Source organism: Thermobia domestica, chromosome 18 (genome assembly GCF_964235325.1).
Source record: "Thermobia domestica chromosome 18, izTheDome1.hap1.1, whole genome shotgun sequence".
Classification (NCBI taxonomy): domain Eukaryota; kingdom Metazoa; phylum Arthropoda; class Insecta; order Zygentoma; family Lepismatidae; genus Thermobia; species Thermobia domestica.
The window spans coordinates 138,913,380-138,941,355 of NC_137471.1; the positions used below are offsets into that span (position 1 = coordinate 138,913,380).

Consider the following 27,976-nt stretch of genomic DNA (forward strand, 5'->3'; position numbering starts at 1 on the left):
AAAACGTATACTTATTAGTATAATTCATTTTGTTCTGGTCAGAACTGTGTTTTAAAACTGCTGTTGTCAATACAAGTGAATCAGTTAATGAAAAAAGGGCCTCAGTCAAACAAACTTAGTTTTGAGAAAAACAAGAAAAACATGGCAGTTTTGAAACTACAGTGAAACCTCTACTAACGGACACCTCTATAAAGCGGACACCTCCCGTAACGGACATATTTTGTAATCCCCAATCACTGTAATAGGAAAAAACATATTGGCAAACCTCTCTAAAGCGGACACTCTCTAGTACGAACACGGACAGTCTTTTCTGTCTTTTATAGGTATTATTTACCACCGAATTACGGACACTTTCTCTAGAAGCAAGTTGAAAAGTACAGTAAAAATACATTTTTAGTAATTCATACATGTGTGACCAAGGAAGCATTGTCACAGCATTTTGCCTTCTCAGACGAAGCGCTTCTATTTAACAACACTTTCATGTCTTTTGCTTGCATCCCACCTCCACCCAAACTATTTTAAATGCAAAAGTGATTCTTAATTGTCCGCCGTTTGGGATGACATGTTATTCTACTGTCTCGCTGGAACAGGGTTGGACCCACCTGAAAAAACCCGCCTTAAAACCCACCTGGGTTTTTGAGCTTTTTGTTAGTATATTATTGGTACAACTAAGGTGATAACATTAAAAGTTATTTTTATCAGATTTTGAACTTTCTTTGGGCGAATTAGATGCTCTCATTTTAAGATAGACAACAACATTCAACATAAGACCTTTATAAAGTTCTGAATAAACTGAATGGATGAATAAATAAATAAATTAAAAAAAAAAAAAAAAAAAAAAAACTCCCCTTAGCTTGAGATAATTGTAGAACAAATTAATGTGTGGATTATGCTTATAGCCTATTTGAAGTAAAATAAGAAATTCTATATTTTAGAAAAATACTTTCCGTGAATAGTGTGCTTGCTGACTCGGCGCCGCCGAGAGACGTTATCCCTCTTACGTTGACGGGTTTAAGGTCATAGGTGCCGGTACTAACAGTAAATATGTAAATACATTAGTAAAACTATTAGTATTATTCCTTATCTTTGGTGGTAACAGAAGTATTCAGTAAAATTTGGTTTTCCAACAACAAGAATTTGGTTTTCCAACAATAACAATTTGGTTTTCCAACAACAGTCATTTGTTGCTACCCTTCAAATAAGCATTCTGTAGAATCAACACCAGCAATAGCATAGATTTCTTGTCAAAATTAAGAAACTTAATGCTCGGAGCTCCCAAGACTATGTAACTCTTACTATTTCAAGTGCTGAATTCAAACTTTAGTATTAATTCAAGTTTCGATGTACAGTAAAGCAAGCTTCATTTTCAGGGAAAACCTGTCGTGAAGGAAGTGTTCGGGAAATTCCCGCAATGGAATGCGCAAAGCATCGGAAGTGAATACTTCAACAATAAAGCTATTTATTTTACGCTGGAAGATATTTAATTTCGTTTATTACATTTTAAAAGATTTACTTTATAAATCATGAATTATAGGCCTATCTTTGTTAATTGTTTTAAATTAGTTTTCGGAAAAGAATAGGTTGGTTTTTCACCGACCTGGCCGGAAATATTGCTGTTATTTTGATTAAAGCCGGTGACCGGTGCAAACTTCGTACCAGCCCATTTATGACCGGTTTTTTCAAACGTGTATCTAGTTCAAAGTATAGATTTAAAAAGTAACTTTCATTCTGCAAATCCAAAACTCACCTTTCACCATCTATCAACGATTAATATATTTTGTTCATCTGCTTACATAATTTTGAAGAGATGACAGGGACTGTATCACGGAAAATTTGAAATTTATTTGTAAGGAACTTTATACATTTATTGAGGGTAAAAAAAAAAGACTTCTTAAAGCAATTTCCTGTAGTTGGTGTGTAAGTTTAAAGAATAAATTTCATTTTCCAAATCCAAAATTGTCACGTAAAGATTAATTTATTCATTTCTTTCGATAATTTTAAAGAAGTGGTGATAAATACAAAAAAATGATCAATGCCGATTTCAGTTTCTCATTTATAGTAAGGATGGCCAATTCTGTAATTCGGAAAAATTTCGCCACTCCTAATTTATAGCATTAAGCTTATTATTGAATGTACTAAGGATATGCAGAATACAGGTGCTAATGCACTTTTGTTCACGATAGTATTTTTCTTCCCATGGGGGAAGGGGTCCGAACAGAGATACGTTACACCTATACCTATATCATAGGGGATTTTGCGGGGGTGCGGTTTTTCTACTTTCCATAGTTAGCAAACACTAGAAAAGAACCGTCTTGCAACAAATGCTCGGGAAATTCCCGTAATTGAACGCACAAAGCATCGAAAGTGAACTTCAACAATAAAACCATTTATTTTACGTTGAAAAATATTTATTTCATACAAGACATTTTGATGAATTATGTCTTTGTTTCAAAATAATATAGCTATTTGGTATTCATATTTGCCGAACGTCACTCAGGTTCCTGGGATGATCTATATTCTGCCTGTACTACACAGTGTTCAACTTTCTGTTTTTTAAATTTTCAGGATACAAACTGGAGACACTCTAAATTTTCTGCATAGATTTTGGCGGCATACGAACGTAAAATTACAAAATGGCTCTTTAAAAAAATATAGCGGATATCCACGCTACAAGGGGCAGTTTTCGGTCTTTCAAGTTGAAATTTTCAGAGTAAAAGAACGAGAGACTAAATTAGCTGTATATATTTTGTCGGCATAAAATTTCAAAATGGCGGCCATTATTCAAAATAGCGTGTATCCATGCTACAGGGTACAATTTTCGGACTTTTTAAGTTCAAATTTTGAGGGTAGAAGCACGAGACATTCTAAATTTGCTATATAGATTTTTTCGGCTATCCAATAAAAAAATTCAAAATGGCGGCCATTTTTTCAAAACAGCAGAGAATAGAAAAATGTTGCAAGTTGTGACAATGACAATCTTGAAATGTAAATCATATTTTAACATTTTTACCCCAAAGACATTGAAATATTTCGAAAAAACCCAATTAAACCCGATAAAACCCAATTAAACCCGAAAATACCCGAAAAAACCCACATGGGCCCAGGTGGGTTGGGCTTTTTCAAAAATACCCGGGTTTTTTCAAACCCTGCGCTGGAATCTCTAACCAAGCAGAAGACAAATTTGGTATTTATTGCCTGCGGGCACGCATATTGCCCCAAGAAAGACATTGCTGGACTGCAAGTAATCACAAATTAAAGTGACATACTGAAAACGTAGTAAAGTGATAAGAGTAAAGTGCAGAGAACTATAAGATCTTATTTCCATATTGTCCCTCGAACATAGAATATTGGATGGCGGAGGATAATGCAGGTACAGTAACATTTTGGCAACATTCGTAAATATATGATTCATGCAAAAAAAAAAAAAAAATATTTTTTTCCAATTGCATATTACCTTGTTTACTCATTTAAGTAAAAAAAAGAATATTGAAACCTCTTTAAGGCGGACACCCCTTTATAGCGGACAATTTTTGATTCCCCACCCACGGCTGTCTGCTTTAGAGAGGTTTCACTGTATAAACCAAGACGAACCATTTTTTTCTCTCGTATACAAAAAACTTACACTAATCGAATGTCACTCGATTAGCAATCGAATGAAAAAAGATTTTATGCTTATGAAATTATAGACGAAGCCCTGTATGTACTGTATGTAATGTTATTTAGTTATTAATTTGTTGCTCTTTTTTAAACCCAAAACTGTGTTAAGACGTGTTTTGCCAGGTTCCAGACGTCTGCCAACCGAATGGGACGAAATTAATAGCTAGTCTGTCAACCGAATGGAACGAAATTAATAGCTATTGCACTAACACATACACCAAACAATTCTCCATGCAAAAAGAGCTTCAATCACTGACAAGCCCATGCTACCTAGAATAACCGAGGTTGACATTGTTTATAAAATGTTAAACCAATGTAACTGAAGCTCCTTATACACAGAAACAAAAGTGTACCAATAGGAACAAAAATCTTATGTTAACTCAAATTCGCAAGTTTGGTGACTGAAGCTTTATTTGCATAATCTAATTAATATTATGCTTAGTCGCTGCCAGAACACATTCTCGCGTGCAAGCTTTGACAGAAATGTTCGGTTCAATATTCTGGTGAAACTCGTTAACTTCTCTTTCGCATCAACAATGACCGATACTCAGGCAGCACTCAAATTTCCCATGTACACTCATGTCCAAAATTATTGTTGCATGTCTATAAATATATTGTTGTAGGAATATAATTTGATAACGAATTCGCCCGGTATTTCTTACATTGTTAGTATGTGTATAATCGGCAAAGACATATATGTGGCAAATTTCACGTCAAAAGATCAGTAAATAAGAACAATAAAATGATAAAACTTCCTTGTCCATTTAGCAATATTTTGTTTTACTCATTCTAATTTTCGTATTTGTAATTCTTTTCCTATGAAATTTACCACAAATATACATTTCCCGATTATACATATAGTATCAGTATTAAAAGTACCTCAAAATCATTATCAAATTATATTCATACAAGAAGACAGTTATAGATATGCGACAATCATTTTGGACATGAGTGTACATGGGTTGGATAAAAAGCAATGTCGACATTGATATAATTTGTCCCTGGCTTTATGCACAGAAGCAAATATACAACATTTCTTCAATGTAATCACCTTCAGGGAATACAAAAGTTAAAAAAATAAATAACAAAACTGTATTTTGCGTGGCCAAGATATGCAGATAAATTTATCATTATCATCATGGGGTAAACATTGCTTCAATGAGGCCAACTTCCAAGATAGACAGGTGGCCAACTTAAATTGTAAAAGTAACTAATGTCTTACGGAAAAATGTAGGTTCAAGACGAACCAGGCCAAGTTGACACGTTTTACTGTATTCTTGTCTATTTCATTGCTTCTTTTATTATTTACAATTATTTCTCTCGCACACTTTTATTACTCTTTGTTTTCTTTACTTACTACTATACTTTCGTTTTAATAATAGTTATTATTACTATTATTTTAATTGTTCATTGTTAATATGTACTTCATTATAAAAATGAAATAGACTTTCTGTGTCTCATCATCGCAGGAAAAGGCTGAAAGGTTTGAAATGAATTTTTTGAACATAGTTACTACGAACTGAGTTTTTATCTTTTCAATTTGAATTAAATGCCTATCTTAAAACGTGGAGGGAAATTAAAATTTCATGCCAAAAAGAAATCAGGATTCCCTCGAATTAAGGCGAAATTCACTGTACAAACTCCTTATTAAAAATACGTGGTCAAGTATCACAACCGCTTGAAAATTTCACTTCTAAGGGGGCAAATTCCGTATTATCTTCGACGCTGCCTGTCTCATCTTCACGGAAAAAATTCTGAACCGTTTGAAATGAATTCCAGGACATAGTTAGGCACTTGGATCAAGCCGGATTTTACTTTCATTAAAAAGCTTATCTTAAGGAAAGCAGGGGCTCAAATATACCTTTGAAGTACGAGGTATGTTCAAAAAGTATCGAACCTTTGGTTCGGAAAAATACATTTACTGATTTGAAAATTCGAAACACCAACCTCCTTAAAAGTAGTCTCCTTGGTAATACACACACTTCTCCTAGCGCTTCCGTCATTGTTGGAAACACTTCTGGAACGCAGCTTTTGGAATGGTGAGCAGCTGTACCGTCCATTCTGCATGTCTTTTCTTGACTCAAATCTGGTCCCATTTAGTGGCATTTTCTGCTTGGGAAATAACCAAAAGTCACACGGAGCCATGTCGGGTGAGTAAGGAGTCTGGCGACATACAGGAATGTTGTGTTTGGCGATGAAAGCCTGAATCAAATTCCGCGGACACTCTCCTCATGCCCAAATTCTTGTTCAAAACTGAATAACCGATCCGATTGAATGGTTTCCACTTCAGTATAGCCAAGGTTTTGGCAAAAGTTGATGCAATATCGCTGCTCAAGTGTTTCTGTCATTTTGCAAAAAACTGAAATCCGACGACCGCTCACTATAGGTCTACTCTTTGACCGACTGAAAGTGACTGACGCTTTCTAAGCGCCTGAAAAAAAAATCACGACTGCGCATGTGTGTCCCGACTAAATCTACACTGAAGAAAGTCTACTGCGCTTCATTGGTTCACGAGAAAAAAAAAAAAAAGGTTCGATACTTTTTGAACACACCTCGTATTTTCATAAACCTATTTTTCCTATATGAAGAATGGGTATTTTAGATAGTTTCTTTATAAATTTTCATTTTTCAATCCTTTGCCCCTAAACTATACATATTTTTATCTTCCTCCATTTTTCTCTTCCCTGCACTCTTACTGATCTACCCATTTCCATTAGTCTTACTTTTCGCCAATAAATTATCTTTTGGGCTAGGTAATACCATCACATCACCATGTGCCCCTGAATTCTAACATGGCGCCCACTTGGACATTTCAGAGCTTCTCTCTATTCTTGAATATATATTTTCTCTCTCTCTCTCTCTCTCTCTCTCTCTCTCTCTCTCCGTCTGCCTGCCTGCCTGTGTCTCGGGAGTGTACTAACTTCCTCTGCCTATCTGATAGGCGTTTTAGCGAAAGAGCAGTAAGCGCAGCTGTAAGTCTCCCAAAAAATAAAATCTCTGGCTTCTAGTTAGTCCAGATAACTTCGCTTAGAAATCCTTAAAGGGAAGGAACGGGCAACCAACAGAGCACGCTTTCGCAGTGGAACGGTTAGATATGAACTAACAAACATAGTGTTAGTTGTAGTAATGTGAAAGAAGACGGGTTCTAAAGCCTTGACTTAAAACCATAGGGAATCTTGTAAATATAAAAATACATTTGTTTTACTCACAATTTGTTACTTCGACATTGAACTGCTAGTCCAGCCTACTCACAATATCATTTTTTTTTTAAGAATAAAGATGAGTATGATTACCTGTCTCTATCAATCATTTATAGACAATAACTATTAAATTCGCGTACCTGATGCAAAGGATCAGATGCTACGAATAGAATTATCCTGAACTTGGTGCACTGCTCGCTGCAAGACATCTACGACACACTAAAAATCTCTCTCCTTAAAAATGGTGCCATACCCGGCGACGGAAATCTGGAAAGGAACAAACGGAAAATTACTTAATAATATCCTTTTGATATATATATATATATATATATATATATATATAAGAACGTAGTAAATTAAAGTTTCTATAATATGAACTGACATAAATTTAATGCTAACGAAAAAAGGCAGCATTAAACAACATTACAAAAACATTTTAAACAACATTACAAAAACATTTTAAGTTTTGCAAAGTTGTAAATTTCAAAAAGCAATAGAGATCACCTATTTCAGTGTTTAGTGTGTAGGTGCCGCGATAATGAAAACAGAAGTTAAAATATCTACTTCTTAAATATGCATAATCAATACATCATCTAATAAAAGCAAAACTCAGAACATCTCTGATGTTGAAAATATGCAGAAGAGGAGTCAATAACTACAGCAAATGTGCGAGTGTTATCACATCAAAAATATCATTAATTTAGGCTTTACTCTATTCCGAGGATTACGATCTCTTTACCTCAAAAGTGACAGGTTTATTCGTTGGTCCGATATGACCAGGATTAAGTTTCGTTTGAAGCCAATTTTTAGAATTATATTCGAGGGGTATAACTAACTATTCGTATTTCGTATTTGTTTAGATTGCAATACTGAAAAACGAGGAACAGTAGGTTTTCAGTTGAATGTCGCGAGATGGATTCGGTGTTTTGAGGTGGTGACATTGCTCGGCCTCAAAATACCAATGCAATGTCGTGACTTTCAACTGCCTTACTTCTTTTCAGTTTCGTAGCCATGTGTTCACGTTACAGTTCATTGGCAATTTTCGTTCCCAGTAATAAAAGTATCATGACTCACAGTTCGGTTTCGTGTGATATCCAGATCAATTTGCAAATAAAACTAATTAACTAACTCTAACTAAAATTAATTAACTCTATGGCCTATGAAATACGAAAGTTCAATGCCGCAATCACAAAAGCTCTCCACTGACTTCTATCCTTAGCAAACTGGATCCAGTTTCTACTTTGTATTCCTATCTCTGCAAGATCCATTTTATCAGCGCCTAGTTCTTCCAAATGATATATATATTTTTTCGATTTGGTTTTCAGTTAGAAATTTTGAAAGCGTTCCTACTATTTTCCATTTTGACACACGATCTGCCTGAGACGAGATGACTAACAAGTAAGGTAAACGGTATAAATTATAAATTTTCTCCTCTCTTCTTATATACAAACAAACTCTGAGCAAAAAAAACATCTAGATTCTGAGGAGTTTAAAATGATACAGATTTGCACGTTTGTATCAAAGATGGATGGAATACTAAATTACTACATAATAAAAATAAAATTCTTCGTGTTCTCTATCCACTCACAGACATCATTTTAAATTATAACTTGTCTTGGACCAGTAATTTGTGATTCTGTTGCATGAACTTATGCAACACCGAAGAACACGAGCTATAACTGACGTGGAACCGGACTAACATTCGTACATACAATAGAATTCGAGCTACACACACACACATTATATATATCTATACTGATCATGTAGAGCTCCAGATTAGTAGTTATACAAACTTAGCGTAATTACTATTTCATGTGGAAACCAACATGATACAATTAACGATGTCCGAACTCGAAGTCGGCACTCTGGCGTCGAAACTTAAGTTTACCAGTTCCTAATCTTACGAAGTGAGTAACATATCTTATGTCCAAATGATGTGAGTGCGAGTTGGAATAAGCATGATGTCAAATCTGTGATGTGGAACCTGATGTTGAAATGATTATTAATGTACGTGAAGCATGGTTTGCCCAAGTAGGCCCAGCCCGAATTTTTTTTTTTTTTTTTTTTTTTTGCCTACCTGAAAAAAAAAACACCTGGGGTTTTGGGTTTTTTGTTAGTATATTATTGGTACAAATAAGATGATCACATTGAAAGTGATTTTTATCAGATTTTGGAATTTCCTTGGTCGAGTTAGATGCTTTCACGTTAAGGTGGACATAATTCAACATAGGACCTTTATGAAGTTCTGTATGCACTGAATGAATAAAAAAACTCACCTTATCTTGAGATAATTATACAACAAATTAATGTATGAATTATGCTTATAGCCTATCTGAAGTAAAATATGCAATTTTATACTTTAGAAAATACTTCCCGCGAATAGTGCGCTCGGCGACGCCGAGGCACGTTATCCCTCATACATTGACGGCTTTAAGGACATAGGTGCCGGTACTACCTCGTAAATACGTAAATGCATTAGTAAAACTATTAGTATTATTTCTTACCTTTGATGGCAACAAAAGTATTCTTCAGTAAAATTTGGTTTTCCAACAACAATAGTTTAGTTTAGTCATTTGTTGCTAACTAACACTCACTCCATGGCCTATGGAACACGGAGGTTCAATGCCGCGTTCACAAAAGCTTTCCACTCACTTCTATTCTTAGCCAACTGGATCCAGTTCCTACTTTGTATTCCTTTTTCTGCGAGATCAATTTTAATATTGTCCTCCCATCTGCGCCTAAGTCTTCCTAATCGTCGTTTACCGATTGGTCTTTCAGTTAAGACTTTGAAAGCGTTTCTACTTTCTTCCGTTCTGGCTGCATGACCTGCCCACCTGAGCTTCCTAGATATCAGGACCGTAACACTGTTTGGTAAACGGCATAAATTATGTAGTTCTTCGTTATGAAGTTTCCGCCATTTCCCTTTCCCGTTCCTCTTGGGTCCGAATATTCGCCTCAGAATCTTGTCCTCAAATACTTTCAGTATACCTTCTTCCCTCTGAGTATGTGACCATGTTCCGTAACCATACAGAACAGGCATGATTAACGTTTTATATATTTTAAGCTTCAAATTCCTCAACAGAGTTCGCGATGGCAAGAGATTTTGAACTGAATAATAACACGAATTCCCTGCTTTTAGTTGACATTTACTTCCTTCGTGAATATGGTTTTAGTCTGTTAATAGTGTACCTAGATATTTAAAAGTATCCACTTTATTAAAAGTACTATTTGATATGTCATATGTTGCTACTCTTCAAATAAGCATTTTGTAGAATCAATACCAGTAATAGCGTAAAAATTCTTGACAAATTTAAGAAGCTTAATGCTTGGAGTTCCGAAGACTACGTAACGCTTACCACTTCAAGTGCCGAGTTCAAACTTCCGTACTAATGGAAGTTTCCATGTACAGTAAAAAAAGCTGGGTTTTCGAAAGAAGAAGAAAAAAACCGTTGTGAAAGAAATGCTCGGAAAATTCCCGCAATTGAACGTACAAAACATCAAAACATCAGAAGTGAATACTTCAACCATGAAACTACTGTATTTATTTTACGCTGGAAGATGTTTAATTTCATTTAAGACATTTTGAAGCATTAGTTTTATAAAACATTAATTATATATATATTTGTTTTAAATTAACATACTTGGTATTCATATTTGGCGAACGTCAATGAAACTCCTGGGATGACTCGATCTACATTTGTTCGTTTGTCTGCCTGAACCACATACACTACAGAGTACAAGCACGAGACACACTAAATTTCCTGTATAGATTTTGGCGGAGTTCCAACGTAAAATTTTAAAATGGCGACCATTTTTCAAAACAGCGGGTATCCACGCTACAGGGTGTGATTTTCGGATCTTTAAGTTGAAATTTTGAGGTAGAAGCAGGAGACATTCTAAATTTGCTGTATAGATTTTCTCGGCGATCCAATGTAAAGTTTCAAAATGGCGGCCATTTTTTCAAAATAGCAGTAAGTAGGATATTGTTGCAAACTGTAACAATGACAATCTTGAAATGTAAATCATATTTCAACACTTGTAACCCAAAGCCATTGAAATATTTCGAGAAAGCCCAATTAAACCCGAAAAACTCATATGGGCATAGATGGGTTGGTTTTTTAAAAAAGAAAATACTTTTTTTTTTCTTTCTTCAAATCCTGACATGAAGTGAGAGTGAGTGTAACGTTGGATTGATATTGACCATGCGACTAAGTAAGCGTGATGTTGAATTGATGTTGTGAATGTAATGTTGAAAATATTACGAGGGCTGCACTGAAAGTTTTAGGAATCACGTACTGGGAACAACGTAATCTGTTAGATTTTGTTGTACTTTATAACTCTCCTTTTTGTTCACTCTAAATCCAAAACCGTATGTAGCTCGGAATTTTTGTCGTTGCAGCGCACCAGTTTTCCTGATGAAGCCCCATCCCAGATTACAATGTACAAGTTGTTTCAGGAATTTAGATGTCAGGTCAGCCTGCGTGGAGGATGCTGCAGGTCGTCCATCGACAGCCATTGTGCCCGAAAGCACTGAAGCTGTTCGTGAATTAACACTGATCGGCATGTGACTTATCGCAAAATTCAGGGGACCTTAGGCATTGGCATCAGTCTAATACAAACAATATTGCATGATCATTTAGGTGTGGAAAAACTCTGCAATCGTTGGATCCCACACAATTTAACTCCAACACAAAAAGACGCCCGTATGAAATGGTGCAAAGCTATGATGAAACGGTTCGTCTGCATCATCTGTTTTGGTTTTTAACATCGTAACAGGTGATGAAACGTGGTATTATGCATACGAACAGGAAACAAAGCGACCATCTGCTATGTAAGTGTTCCGTGATGAACCTAGACCAACCAAAGTTATTCGTGCACGTAATGTCTCCAAACAAATAATTGCATCATTTTTTGGTAAATCAGATCATATTGCAACTGTCCTACTGGTGAATCGTAGAACAGTCAATACAGAATGGTAAACAACCATATGTCTACCAGAAATACTGAATATGAGCAGACAATCCCACCCCAATTGTAGAATCATTTTGGATCACGACAATGCCAGCTCGCACATAGCACTTGTCACAAGTGATTTTCTGGACCAGGAAAACGGTGAAGTCATGACACATCAGACTTATTCCCCTGATTTAGCACCCAGTGATTTCCTTTTGTTTCCAACAATCAATAACATGTTGCGTGGGAAGCGCTTTTGCATTTGAGAAGAAGCTATCGAGGCATACAAACTGCATGTTTCACAGGCAGCAACTTCGGAGTGGCATATCTGTTTCAAGATGTGGTTCTATTGCATGAAACAATGCATTGCTGCACAGGGAGAATACTTTTGAAAAGCAATAAAAAAAAATCCTGTTCTTTGATATTCTTGCGTTCTATCATCTTCCCGAAACTTTCAGTGCAACCCTCGTCAAGTAAGCGTACCGTTTGATTGATGTGGATCATGCGGCTGAGTGAGCTTGATATTGTGAATGAGATGTGGAAATTGCTTTGTGAACGTGAAGTTAAATGAGTGTGATGGATTGACAATGTGAACGAGGTCTTAGGTCAAAGTGGCACCTTTGCATTCAACTACAAACAATCGCCAGGGAAATATTTCGAAATAGAAATAAGCCTGCACTCAACGCTAGCCACAGAACTTTTACTTGCTCAAAGCTTCACTAGATTATTTCGACTTAAATGCACGATACTTAAATGTGTTCAGGTAAGTAAACTTACGCGGTATTTCATGACGAATGTCACACCTGTTACTTTATCACAAGCTTTGAATGAAAAGGAAACCAAACAGTAGCTGAAAATCGTACAGCTTGTTTAAGAAAAGTCCTTATGTCGGAAATTTATTACCACAAGGCGCTAGACCAATTCCTTGATCACTAGTAATTGTCCACAGAACACTCTACAGCAGTGCTCGCCAAACTTATGAAGCTTCTGAGCTACCGTAGCCTTTGGCGTGGGAGACCCGGGTTCGATTCCCGGCGGGAGCTCATGTGGTTCGGATTTCACGTTAATCAGTAGGTCCACGTCTCATATAGCCTAGCTGCTGAACGAGACAAACTCAAAATCAACTCAACTGTGAGCTACCGTACCGATTTTAAATCTTACTGTGAGCTACCATCCAAAAGAACTACAATTTTTTTCGTTTTTTTTTAAATCTTACATTTGTTTATAGAGGAATCACGGTTAGCCAACAGGAGCATTAACCAATCTACTGAAAATGTCCCCGCGAGCTACTAGTAGCTCGCGATCGACGGTTTGGTGATCACTGCTCTAGAGAAAGGATGGAAACAAAGAATGGAAAGCGTTATCAAAGGTCAAAATTAATTCCTTCTACGTTATGTGAAACGGAGTAATGAGTACGGCTGTTTTGGCAGGGAACAAACACAATAATTATTACAGTGGAGTGAAATGCATAAATAGTCTTCTGCACTGGTATTTCTGATCCGTTTTGTTCCTTCACTGTATCTACTTACCTTAAACTACACTGTAGCAAAATAGAAGTGAACTGAACACAGAACAGCATATAAGAATTTTATAATTAGGATCTAACTATTTTTTTTATTTTTCATTTATTTATTTTGTAGTCTTGAAATGAAAAACAGCGTCTTTTCGATAGCAATGCTTTTAATTTCCGATACTTTTCACGTGCTCTCTATGATAATAATTAAAGATACTGTACTTCTATTTGTAAATCTACACCAGCTCCAGTAAGCCCAATCCCCCAAACGTAAGCATAGATATATAAATACTATGAATGTGTTAAAGTGTGTATTTATTTGTATACTGAAGCAGGTTTCCGAATACTTGAGTAGATTATACGTCTAACTAGCATAACTATATATGTATATCTGTACCAGTGATTCTTTTAGCAGAGCTGTAGACTAACCTATCTACTAGAGCAGCGTTTCCCAACCTGTGTGCCGCGGCACACTAGTGTGCCACCAATGGGCCGCTGGTGTGCCGCGAGGAAATCGAAACAAAATTATTAATTCTATAGCAATCAAATTGCAAGACAAGGGGGGAAATGTGTACGTGTATTTCATATTATTATAAACTTCTACTATGAATCTACAATTTTAAGTTTCGTACTGTGTTACTTTACTGAACATTTTTAATGTTGAAAAAAGTATTTGTTATCATTATTGCTTCTTTATTGTTGCAGACTATTTCATAAATTGAAATTTTAAAATATCATTCAATCCTTTCAACAAAGCAAACGTGCATAAAAATTAAGTACATTTGTGTTTTAAAAGTAAAAGAGATTTGTTTGTTCATTCGTTATTTAATGATCTTCCCTCTTAGTGAAAGGTTGGATACAGTTTTCGAAAAAGAAGGTGTACTTTTAAAAACCTGATTCCTATATCTCATTGCAATTGTTTTCTGTTTTTAAATTAGAATGAAAAATAAGCATAATGATTTACCACGGAGGAAAACCAGCGATGGAGCTTTCTTCTCTGTGAGAAGGAGATCAGTAACCACAGAAAAGAATTACCATGGTATTTTATATTTACAAATAATATCTATATGAGTGTGCCGCGAGAATCCAAGTTACACCTGTAGTGTGCCGCAAGTTGAAAAAGGTTGGGAAACGCTGTACTAGAGTATGCTAATCAATAACATACTTCATAATATGTGTTTACCGTTATGATAAGTTTGTCAGCTTATCCTTTTTTAACATACCGTTAATTTTATGTCTTCATCTGGCTTCTTATCCTCTTTCTTTAAATCTATCGGTACCAGTATTCATATAATATTATACATCATCCTTTAATATGATCTCTCATTATTTCCTGAATATTTTAAATTTATGTATTTTGTTTTATCGTTCCTTTTAACTATGGTATACGATTTTCATAATTTGTTTGTTTTACCACTCAAAATTATCCTTAAGCTCATTTAGCTATAACTTCATTTCAACTCAGAGTAAGAAGTACCTGCAACAATGGTCTCGATTTTTATTTATTTATTTATTTATTTATTTAGAATGTAGATTTCTGGGCTTTTGACATTTATGTCCATTTAGTCTGTCAGTATGAGGGATGACGTCCCTCGGCGAGCACACTATCCGGGGAAAGGGAAGGAAGCGGTCTGAGACCTATAAATTAGGTAGCACCCCGGCATTTTGCCTGGCCTAAAAAAGCTTTTTTATACATTTCCAACCGACTGCCCCCACCGGGAATCGAACACAGGACCACTCGCACCGAAGGCGAGAGCAACGATGGTCTCGAATTTCAAATGTCTTCAGAACAGTTTTTACCATGGAATTCAACGTTTTTTACTTGCTTTATTGGTAACACTACAACAATGAACATTCTGTGCAAAATGCTACGCTAAGGTCACATGCACGGTGTATCAAAAATACACGGCCAAATAATTACTGATAGATGTTATAGGACGCATATTCAAATGATCAGGGTTACCTTTTATCATGAACTTTTCCTGTATGTTAAGTTTACAACCAACACGATACGTAAATTACAGTCATCTAAAATTTTACTCCATTTATCACGTACAGGATGAACAAAGATTTTAATCTAGTAGTTTGCGTTTAAATTATTCATCATACTTTTCCAAGAAGTTGAGTTAGTCTCAGTTTTCGAAAGTGATTAACAGTTATCTACAATTCCATTAACGTGAAATAAAAGCAAGGATAGGAATGGCGAAAGAAGCCTTTAGGAGAAAGAAAAGACTATTTCTTGGGACCTTGAATCAAGACTTGAGAAAGACTCAAAATATTTCGTATAGAGTTTTATACTGTATCGGTCAAAAACATGGACATTTCGAAAAATTGATGGAAAATGACACGAAGCTTTCGAAATGTAGTTGAAGTAGAGGAAGTGCTTGTAAGAGGTTTCTATCGATCACATGGAGAAGCGCCCCTATCCGTTCTAGATGCCTGTTGTGACTGTTTTAGCGGCAATTCTCAATGACGACAGAATTTTATATGGTGAATTCAATTTGTCGATCCAGTGGCTTACACCCATATAAGGCATTACAAAGCATGCTCAAGGTTCATGGACACTTTTATTCACGTGCTGGGATTAAAACAATGTAACATGTTCAATACAAGAAAGGAAAATAACCTAGATCATGCTTTCTCCTCTTTAGCAACCGGACATTGTAAGCACAAATAAAATTCTTCCCTTCGCATCATGATTCTCTAAAGTGCTTTTTTTTCCCCTCTCTTACTTAAACAAACAATAATCGTCCAACCGACAGAATTCTCATGATAATGTCCACAAACAGTACTTTATTTTTGAGGGGTGGGTTTTCTTAGAATGAAATTTCCGAGAACACAATTTTGTTCGTATTTTATAAGGAAGTATTTCAATGATAACTGCAGCGTAAAATCATTTAGTTTAAGAAATTGATACGAGGAAGTTTGCTGAGATGATTCGTACCTTTTATTTAAGTGAAGAGTTTGTAATGTCTAACAGTCTGATTTGTGCATTTGTAGTTATGATACTAGAATATTTTGTTTCATTTTTAAGGTTGGTGTAAAGGGACAAGTTTTGCCGATAGATGGCACTACAGTCTTCGTATCCCTCTCATGTATTTTTTTTACCTTTCACAAAAATTCACAATTTCTCTTATAAATTTCAACCTACATACTTCAAATTTTGAGAGAAGGAACTTCATAACCTATCGAAGGCAACAATTCGTGCCGATTTTTTATTTATAATTTTCTTCACTGTTGAAATGGATATCCAAACCTTTAACAATGGAACTGTTTAAACAATGAAGAAAATTATAAATAAAAAATTGGCACGGATTGTTGCCTTCGATAGGTTATGAAGTTTCTCATCTAAAAATTTTAAGTCTCTAGGCTGAAATTTGTAAGAGAAATTGCAAATCTTCGTGAAAGGTAAAAAATACATGAGAGATATACGAAGACCGTAGTGACATCTATCGGCAAAACTTGTCCCTTTTTGTTTACACCAATCTTAATGTAACTTTTTTCGTTCGTATATATGTATTTATGTAGTGTTGAGAAAATAGAGTAGTTTTAGTAATTTTCTTTTTTTAAGTGAAGAGATTAAATTTTTAATTAACTGATACCATTTATTATTTGTTTGTACTAATACGCTAGTATGCACTACAAAGCAATTAATTGCATTGCTTTTTGTTCTAGATTACAGTTACACACAGTTAAAGCGAATCTGATCAAGTGTGAACAAAATTAGTTATGCAAGATTTTTTTCAAAAAAACAACTTTTCTCAATGGCATTCAGTTCTGTAGATCTCTTGATAAATACGTATTTAAACCAAGTTCTGATTTGCGCGTACGTTCAGATACGTATTTAAACTAGGCATGCACTGAGAGACACGATTAAAGAAAGTAATTATAATCACATTATTACTTCAATCCCCGTTTAGAAGTATATTTTTGGAAGTGTTTTTTCTTTCGGAGGACTATTTTTTTAATGTGGATTTCACAAACAAAAAGTACTGGGTATTTTTGGGGTGAAAAATTCCCAACCTACCTCACATTGGTAACTTTTTGATTAAATTAAGGGAAATTTGACTATTTTAAAAATATTTCCGTTTCCTCCTTTAAGACCAAAATTTTGAAGAACGCTGAAATAAGTTTTATCTTATTGTTGATGAAGAGTTTATATACCAAGTTTCATCTCTCTAACTTGAGTGATTCGTGAGATATACTATTCTTGGAAAAAGACTGACCTTCCCTCCCATTCTAACCCGGTTATTCTCTTACAAACATTCTTCCTTATATATCTTGTTTTCCTGACAAAAGGAGTATTCTGTCCAAATTTCCCGTTTTACCTATAGTAGTGTGGCCTGAGGGATGATGAGCCATTTCTACTGTTATGTATACATAACAGAACTTACTGAGTCCACGTGCACATTAATTGTATTAAAATTATTTCAGCAATCTCTGTCGCCTTCGTTAGTAGTTCTGGGAATCTCTCAGTATTATTTTGCACTTTCTTCATGTGCCCTGTTGAAATACGAAGAGATTTAAATGCTTGTTAATGTAATTCCTTGTTCTTACTCTCGAGCTACTGAAAGGTGGCCTCTGACAGATAGCTGCACATGTTGTAAACAAAGCGAGAAAGATGATTGTTCCCCAATTACAGCAGTATTCTTTCACGCTGTTTCTAGGCAACAAAGGTCACTGATCGCGCTGTTGTTGGTAGTTAAGACAACTTGTTAAACGTCTTAAGTTTATCGCCAGAGCTGCAACAGCGCCTCTAATACTCCACATGCTCTACCTAACGGTCAGAAGGTACCTTTCCTTGCGCACATAGTAAACAACATATTTATCTTGTTTTGAATGTTCTATTGCTGAAAACACTTATTACTAAAGCGTTTTTCACAGTCCTTTAAAAACAAACTGCGTAACTCGATGTTGTATCACTGCGCGCACGACTATTTGGTGATTGGTGAAGAGGAAATTGTTTCGTCTTGTTTCCCGCAATATTTCTGCTGCAGCAGGTGCATGTTTGTGGATTACTCGTCTCTCACACCATCGCCGTGATATGGGGCAAAATACCCAACACTATATAATCCCCCTCCTTTAAGAGGAACTGAACATTGTTGTTTTACTCCAAATTGTAATTGCAGATGAAACTACAATGAGTTATGTCAAATTATCAATTGAACGATAAAGAGATGGCGCTGATATGTAACAGCAAGCATATTTATCATTATGGGAGATTACTTCTTTTTCATCTATTACCTTAATCATTACGTATATCCATCAAAACAGATGGTACTTTCCTCCTTAAGTTCAATTTCTTGATGTGCTTTCTTACATTGTATAGCATGCGAACATACAAATAGTAACTTCAGTACTACAAAGTAAGTAAATAAATAATGTGTATATACTATTCCATTAGAACATGAAAATTAGCTACTTAAAATCTTAATTTTCTTCAAGTGAATTGAACAACGTTGATATAGTTTGATGAACTATTTGCTTTTCTTCTGCACTAACAGGTTTGCCTTGTTTATGTTTAACAGAATAACTCGGAACAGCAGGTAACCTGCTGGCTTCCTTGGGCGACATCTTTAAATTGTGGCGCGCACTCCGCGTATTTTGCCATTTGTTGTAACAGTTTTCTCTTACAATTTTGATTTTGGTTCAAGATTTCGATCCCATATAGATACACACTTTGAGTCGAATCCTAAATGTTCTTACTATGCCTTAACAATACATTAATTACCATTGTTGTGTTGTGTACTACTTATGGAAGAATCCACTGTTATTAATCTTATTTTCAGTGTTGCTAACTTATAGTTATTTTTCAGTTTTTCATAAACAATCGTTGTCAAACAGTTATGCCATTTCATGAAAATGAGCTAAGAAAAAGAGAAATCAAGTGTACTCGCTGTTCTTATTGAAGATATTAAGTTTCTTATAGTATCTCAGGTCATTGTTTGACCTTCCATTCGAGATGAGGGAATAGTCAATTAAAAAAAAAAAAAAAAAAAAAAAGAGAGAGAGAGAGAGAGAAAGAAAGAGAGAGAGAAAGAAGTCAAAGAGAATAAAAACTGTTTTACTGATTCATTACGAAGTAATATAAGTTATTTTTTTTCAGTTATAATTCGCATTTCGTTTTTTAAAACTGCGATCAGATTAAATGACCATTTAAGAGATGCAAAAACTGAATATTCGGTGCTAGGACTGACAAAATGTACAAAGGAATCTTCAACACTTAAGAATTTTGTAATATTGGGTAGGAATGTTCATAATTTTTGAGTTTTATTTATTTTTTTTCTGGCTGCAGCGAAATTACGAGGAGGTACTATATGCATGTTAGATAATGTGTCTTTATTCCTTAGTAGAATCTAAAGTTTCTTGGAATTTGATATATAAGATATCGATACAGTCTTCATACCCTCATGACTGATATTTGTTTATGTCGTAACTTTTCTGTTAGATATCAAATAAAAGGATAAGTCACGAGGAGTCAAAATGTATTTTATACGTATTTTATTACATATAACAAAGGAAATAGAATAATACATTCTCTATTCAATAAATAACTCAACTCAGTAGTTTTCAAGTTCATGAAAAATCAACAATTGCTTGTTTCACACACTCGCTCGCCTGTAATGAAAACGCACAAGAAGCTCAATTTTGAAATAAAATGAAATCTTTTGAGTTTTAAATCCCATGTTTATGCCGACTAGGCTAAAGGAGACGGTGATGATGAAAAATGAATGAAATGGTGGAATGAAGAAAGTGGGAGGAAAAGGAAGAACCTCGAGGAAACTCACGCACCCGATGTTTGTCCACCACAAGGTACATTTGGCGCGAGCTGGGATCGAACCAGGGACCCCATTCGCCAGAGGTGAACACTACCACTGAGCCACCGCGGCACAAGCCCATGCCATTTCATTTTTAATCTCACTGTTTCCCCCTTTCAGTTTGTTTATTCATTTCTTAGCACAAAACTACTTAGTTCGTTCAATAATGATTGGCACTCCCCCCTATAACTGGTGCCAAGTAGCAGTTTGAAATGTTTGTTGATGTATGCATTAAGATCGACTATAGTACTATCAAACCCAACTAAATAGTTTTGTTTCTTTCCGTAGGTAGCACATTGTAGCAGCAGTTGTTCCAACTTGCCAGGACGCTGGTGGACAGTGCGGTTTCTCTGGAGGGAAGGAGTGAATACTTCAGACATCCACAACAGATTATTAGCCGTATGTGAGGGCACAGCACCAAGTTGCAGATCCGTGTTTCGCTGGATATCTGAATTCAAAGAAGGCAAAGACAGTGCTGCAAAAACAAAAGCACTGGGCGTCCTGCAACTTCACGCAGACCAAGCAATGCCGCGCGAGTGAATGATTTGATAATGGAGCACAGGAGAACCACGTTTGATGAACTAGAGAAAGAAACAGGTCTATCACGGAGTTCCCTCTACACTATCATTCATGAGGATTTGAAGCTGCACAAGGTGTGTGCACAATGGGTGCCTCATGGCCTCACCGTTGTACAGAAACAAAAGCGTGTGGAGATTTGCCAGCAGTTGATGCAACAGTAGAGTGAAAATCCGACCGCGTTCTTTGAGCGTCTGGTGACCGTCGACGAAACTTGGTTCCTCTACGAGACTCCAGAAAAGAAACGCCAATCCATGGAATGGAGGCATACTGGAAGCCCTCGTCTCAAGTAGGCACGGATGGGACTATTCGTGCGGAAACAAATGGCGACCGTTTTCTGGGATCAGGAAGGGATACTGCTGGTGGAATGGCTCCCTTCCAACACGTCCATCGACAGTGAAAGCTACTGCAGTTAACTGCATAGACTCCGCCGACGCATCCAACAACGCGACAAGGAAAATGGGGCCGTGGAGTTCTTCTCCAAAACGACAATGCACGGCCACATGTCATTCGCCAAACAATTTGCCACAGTGCATGAACTACGGTGTGTACTGCCGCATCCTCCATATTCGCTGGATCTGGCTCCAAGCGACTATGCTTTATTCGACATAATGAAAGAGGGTATGAGAGGTAAAACGTTCAACACAAATGATGAGCTCCACGCATTTGTCCGCCAGTGGCAGAGATACCCCCAAAGAATGGTTTGCTACACAAATAAGGAAGCATCCAGAACGGTGGCAAAGGTGCACAGACATTGCCGGGGAATACCTCTAAAATAAACTGTAATCGTTTGTTCAATAAATGGTTTCTGTAAAAACAAATTAATTGTAGTGCCAATCATTTCTGAACTCCCCAAGTACATATAACATTTTTTGTTTAATTAGTTGGCAACATTTCTGCACTGCAGTCTGCATTGTTTACAAAGGGTGCAAAGCTTCGTGAAAATCAGAATAGAACTTTTCTTGTAACTACATATATGTAATTTAAAACTACTTTTACTGAACTGTGTTAACCACAAACGTACTTACACAAAGTCACTGTTGTAATTACAAACTTATATGACTGTGTGCTTTTCAACTTAATCCACTCAATTATTTGAAAGTCCTGTTACGCAATTCCTACATACCATCATGAATCTTTCGAATGTAATACAGAACCTATTTTTGTAAATTTGTTCTGATCTCTATTTTAAAATGCTACTACAGAAAACATCAACAATAATAAAAAAATCTTTTAATGACAAATCAACTAAAACTGTCCAGGTAACTTTAAAAAATCTCACACTTTAAACACTATACAAGGACAATGCACAACTTCGTACAAGAACACACTATCGTGCGAGTACGGGCGGAGTCTTAGGTGCAGATCGCTTTTGTACTATTCACATTCCATATTTTATTTATTTCTAACGCTTGAAGCATGTGTGTCTAGTGTTTGTGCGTTATACCGACATTAGCAGGTACACAATGTACGAGAATAACTGGGCATTGTTTATATATGACAATGACGTTGAAAAAATTAAACGAAATCAAGTTTTACGTCCCAAGACTATACCAACTAGGCTAAAGGAGACGGTGATGAGAAATGAGAATGGTGGAATGAAGAAAGTGGGAGGAAACTCACACACACGATGTTTGCCCAGCACGAAGTCCACTTGGCGCAAGCTGGGATCGAACCAAGGACCCCATCAACCTGAGGTGAACGCTCAACCACTGAGCCACTGCGCCTCCGATAATGATGCTGGAGGAAACATATGTGATGTACAGTAGGTGGAAAGGGATAGACGGATTAATAAGGGCAACTATTGCAAGAAAGGATGAAATTTTTTGAGAGAAGAAAAGGATTGTTCTTCATGCAAGAAGCATGAAGAACAATCCTTTTCTTCTCTCAAAAAATTTCATCCTTTCTTGCAATAGAAAAAACAATTTACAACATGAATCATTCAAAAACACTTGAAAGCAGCCTTCAACAGTGTGTTTTAGCCTCATGCTTGCGTTCATCCCAATTTGATTTTAAAACTATCCTTGCACATGATCGGAACGTTAGGGAAGCTAAAACAAAATGTGCAATGCTACGCGCAAACGAACCGCACCCAAGCCCTTGCAATAGTGTGCTTGTACACGAAGTTGTGTATTACCTTTGTATACTTTTTCATGGTTGTTATTATTATTTTTTTTAATTCTGAACGTTACTTGAATATTTTCAGTTGATTTCACCATTAAAAGTTTTTCTGAAATATGTACTTTCCACCTTCTCTATCGTCTAAATTTATTTTTCTATGAAAAATGTATAGGGCTATTTTCATACGAAATTTAATGTAGTTTAATTTTGCAGTTGAAATGTTTCCTCCTAAACTCCACAGTTCTTGATATATTTAACAACTTGAAAGAACTATCTTTAAATCCCCTCCATCATGTGCCGAGCCCGCATCCACGGGAACTTTTTGTATCTCGTTTAGGACACACCCCTCCCCGCCACACGTACCAAACTTCCAATCTATACACGATTTATCTTTACTATTACTTTTTCCTTCGTTGATTGATCTAAGTACAAAAAAAGCATATATTTAAAGAAATTGCATATATGGAGAAACTGCACACGTACTTGTAAACTATGGATGTATTCCAGAAAATATTGGAGAAAATCCCAAGTGTGTAAGAGTATATACATGTGTCACAATATAAATTACTTAAATACAAGTACAAGAGATCTTATGACTACAACCTCCTGTCGAATGGAACCATAGCCATAAATTTTTCGCGCGGCGCGGTGACTCAGTGGTAGAGAGTTCACCTTTAGTGCTTGGGGTCCCTGGTTCGATCCCAGCTCGAGCCGTGGACTTTGTCGTTGAAAAACACCCTACTCGTGGGTTTTCTCGGGGTTCTCCCGTTTCCTCCCACTTTCTTCATTCCATCATTTCACTCATTTCTCATCATCATCGTCTCCTTTAGCCTAACCGGCATAAATGTGAGACGTAAAACTTAAAGATTTCATTTCATTTTAAATTTTTCACTAAAATCTTAAAAATTTATGTTCATAGGAATAGACTTTTCACCAGAAAGTAACATGAGCCACATACAGAAAACAAACTAAATTAGTTGCAGGAAAAATGAAACCTGGAGTTAATGTGGGTGGAGCTCCACCCACTGTGCGATCATCCATGGTTCATAGGAGGCTCAAAAACTGTAGACTGCAATATATCCGTATTTAATTAGGTAACGACACCGGTAAATATGCAGAACGACAACGGTAAATAAATAAAAAGAACACAGAAAGTACATCTTATTAGCTTAATGTCTCACGATCATGCAGAGAAACGAAGGGAGAACGCTGCGAAAACCCCGCAGGATGTATGTCCAACATAAGGTCGAAATGCCACAGGCTAAGATCGAACCATGGACTCCATGCACTAGAGATGGGCGCTCTACCATTGGGCTACCGTGACCCGTGAAACCGTACATGGAAAGTATTAATGTCAACTATTTCCTACAAAAAAGAAGGAACGGCACTTTTCAATGAAATAAACATCGTCTTCGGATGCAATTGTACTTCAGGTAACTTCGTGACCGCTAAAGCCGACATACACAAATGAGTACCAAAATACACGGAATGACCGAGGATAGGAAATAGGGAGTTTTGGTAGATACCTAAGGATCGTTTTCTGGGGAGAATTCTTTTTTGTTTATTAGGTCTTGAATTTTAACCCCGCCGGGGACGTGGGGATAATGCATTAAATAGGTTTTATATTTTGGGATATGTTTTAATCTCTTGGGTAGGCCTATTAAGGAATTCTAATTTCGAACTCCAATGGTTTTGGGTTCAAGGCCCCTCTGGATCGAGAACTTTGTTTCTCGAGTTTTTTTTTTCTTTCCTGATCCTAATCTTGTGTCAGTGATTATCTCTTGAAAAAGAGATAAGTTTCTGGTCTCTTTTAGAGCGAGACCTTTATTAGGGCAAGGCCTAATTGTTGGTGGCCAGTTTATTGTCTCGCAGAGAAAGACTTTGGTTAGGGAAAGGTCCACTTTACGGGCCAGTTTATAATCTCATGAAAGAGGCTTGTTTTTTCCATGAACTATCAACTTGTAGTAATTTTTTTAGTAAGGTATCCCTTTTCACAGGTTCTCTTGAGAGTCCTGTGTAGATAGGCCAAGCATTTTCTTCGAGTCAAGGAATTGCTTTTAAAGTGAACGCTAAGTGAAGCTGTGCCGCTAGCGAGGGCAGAGAAACTTATGCCACATGGCCCTCAAAAAAATTAGAGCATACTTTAGCATATAATAGTGTCTAGTTAGGGAGTGATAGATTCTGAGTTCGATCCTTCACGAGTAAAGTTTTAAGAGTTCTGAACGAGAACTCTTGCTGCGTTTCATAGAGAAACTTTTCCGTTTTTCAATATTTGTAATCATACCCCTAGCATGTTTTTGATAGAAGCCAGTAAAGGAGGATTAATTAGACATAATCCCGTATTTTATTTTTTATTTATGTAGTATATTGATTTTCCAATTCAGTTCGAAGAAGACTGGTGAGATAGAGAGAAATGAATGGTTTTTGACCATTATAGTATTAATAATACTACTTACAGGTGGGAAATATTTTTATACTACAAACCCTACACTAATATAATCTAACATAAACTAACCTCAACTTAACTAATTTAATCTGAAGAGAAATTCCCGAAATTGTAACTTTTTTTTAAAGAAAAAATGCTGGACCTAGGATAGGGTAATTGTTTACAACAACTACTTTTCAAGGCCAATCAAAGAAATAACAAAAAACAAACTTAATTTATCTAAAATTATGTCTCATATGTAGTATCTCTCTCAATCTACGTAGTAGTTGTTGTAGTAGGAACGGGTTAAAAGCCCCGCAGGGGTTGGTTGGGTTCTGTTCTCAACATAAAATAGGCAAATTAAAGAGTTGAGGGAGACACTAAATGCCATCCAAAATTATAATTAATTAAAACATTATTATTACTTCATGTATAAACCAACAGACCTACATATGACTAACTAGTACATTTACTAGTGTGGAAGTAAACATACATAGTAGTGGACTGTTCAAAGACTGAAATACAGTGTTTTTAGTTTCGGTAATAATATTTTCAACAATAAAAAATCCAAAAACTGGAAGAAAAGAAGACAAACGAATAAGGAACCAAAACAATGTACGTAAAATATACTTCATTACTTCTATGTTCTAGAAACTTTCCGTGACGTACTGCTGTTATCCAATGTGTCTATCTTGTCTGTGTAGTGACTGTGTGAATTAGCTATTCGGTCACGGGATACTGTTAACATTTTTTCCTCTTACTGTTTGTCGGAGGTCGATGTTATAATTTTGTGAATCTCGATTTGATTTTGTCGTTTTATTCGTAACGTGCATGAGTTGAAACTGGTTATTAAGACTATTGAAATAGTGAAATCCTAACTGACTTTCGGAAGAATATCGACGAAAAAGGAAGTAGAAAGGCTTACATCATAGCTGTGCTACAACTTTCTGCATTGAGCTACTGGGAAATAGTTAGTTTTTATTTTACAGCTTCCTACCCTTCTCTACTTTAAATTTGGCCAATTTTCTTTCAGAAACATTATTTTCACTATTCAGATAACCATTTGAAACATCATTTATTTTAACGGGATACCAACTAAGGAACTAAGACATATATTCTACTACTTAAGAAGTAAGTACAGCTGAATATGGATTTTATCAGAGTGGAATTGATAATCCAATGTGAAAAAACACACCATTTCAATGATTTGGAGTTTAAAGTCCCTTCCAGCACCGAGCTGGTATCAGACGAGAGAACTATTCCGGGTCTCGAAATAGTAACCACGTTTGTATCCATGGCAAATCTCACCAAGAATCGAACTCCGCACTACGTACTTTAGACATTCTGCCACGAAATTGCACATAACAAAGTTATGTAAACCCAGTGAAGGACTGAGTGTGTAGGCCTATATAGTACTTTTCTTATGGGGAGTTGTATGGTAATTATTTTTAAATTTCTTATTTCTCCCTTATCACTACATGGAGGCATTCGCTTATGTAAATCAATTAGATATAGAACATAACTTACATGATATATGACATTTTACTCGTGGTAGAACTACCATTTTAATGCGAACATGATTGTAAACCACAACCTACAATTATCATAACGTACAAATTACTTGCTATACTAATTACAGGATGTAAAATCCAGTTTGGATCAACGTACACTAATAGTTTTCGTAAGAGTAAAAAGTCTTTACGTAAGAGGCATATGCCGTAGCTAACCCTTCATGTAAACATGTTGGTAAATAAAACACACAATTTACTAAAAGTCTCTAGCAGAATATCTTCTAGCATTGCTAGACAATTACATCCGAGTTTCTCTTCATTATATTGAACATTATGCAAATTAATAGCCTGAAAAATGTAAACCAGTAACACATCTCAAGTGATTGGTTTAACATATAATGTTAAACGATATTTTACTAATGAGACCCAGACGAAGGAGTTGGTCACAGCCATTTCTTCATATCCTATTGGGCATTATAACTTGATTCCCTTACCTTCTAAAGCAGATTCACTGGGTGCTCATCACCCTTCCTGTAGTATCACTATATATCATTTTTTGATGAACAACTACACGTACAAACAAATTTCTTGTTCACTACTGCATTTTATTTTCTTCCAATTTCACTTGATTGTACTATTTTTCTGATATACTCCACTGCGCCTCGCTACTGCGCATTTGTCAATGAAGGACGGTAAATCAAATGTACCATTAAAGAGAATTTACGGTGTACAAACAGGAAAAACTCCGTATAAACAAATGGAAAATTGTCACGAAATAAAACTTGCGCTTAGGTTCAACGAAGAGAGCATCATTCCGAGATGGTTTGCGTTGATGCAACGAAAATTTTGTGTTGAGATTGCGATAATTGTCATATTTGTTATAATTGCGTTTTGCACACTTTACCCTGCTTGTCACCCCTCGAATTTGAAGAAAACACATATCGAATAAACGCAAAGTGTATGACTCATTCATCAACATATAACTTTTAATGACAACACCATAACTTTGTTCAACGAGAACAGTGTTCGAAACAGAAACTCATTTCTATTTATTATTTTTACTTAATATCTTATACTGGGGCATACTTTCAAAGTTACTAGTCTTGATTTAAGAAAAAAGCTCCAGTCTCATTCCGTACACGGGTTTGCGTCACACAAAGAAAAATATTCCATTTCAGTTCCGATAAAGTATTCAACATAAA

The 27,976-nt window shown here is 35.9% G+C and overlaps 1 protein-coding gene across 2 annotated transcripts in view; it reads right to left on the reverse strand.

Moving 5' to 3' along the window:
- The window catches only part of Snrk (SNF related kinase), a 58,072-nt gene extending 30,613 nt beyond the window's left edge, over positions 1-27,459 (reverse strand). Inside the window, exons 1-2 of one of the 2 annotated variants that reach the window (XM_081744997.1) lie at positions 27,269-27,459; positions 6,998-7,124 (exon numbers count right to left, since the gene is read on the reverse strand). The gene's annotated coding sequence lies outside the window, so the exon portion shown is untranslated. Of the gene's footprint in view, positions 1-6,997; positions 7,125-26,931; positions 26,955-27,268 lie in introns of those variants that run through there. The other variant, XM_081744998.1, reaches the window with a different exon arrangement.
- Between the last annotated feature and the right edge of the window lie 517 nt (positions 27,460-27,976).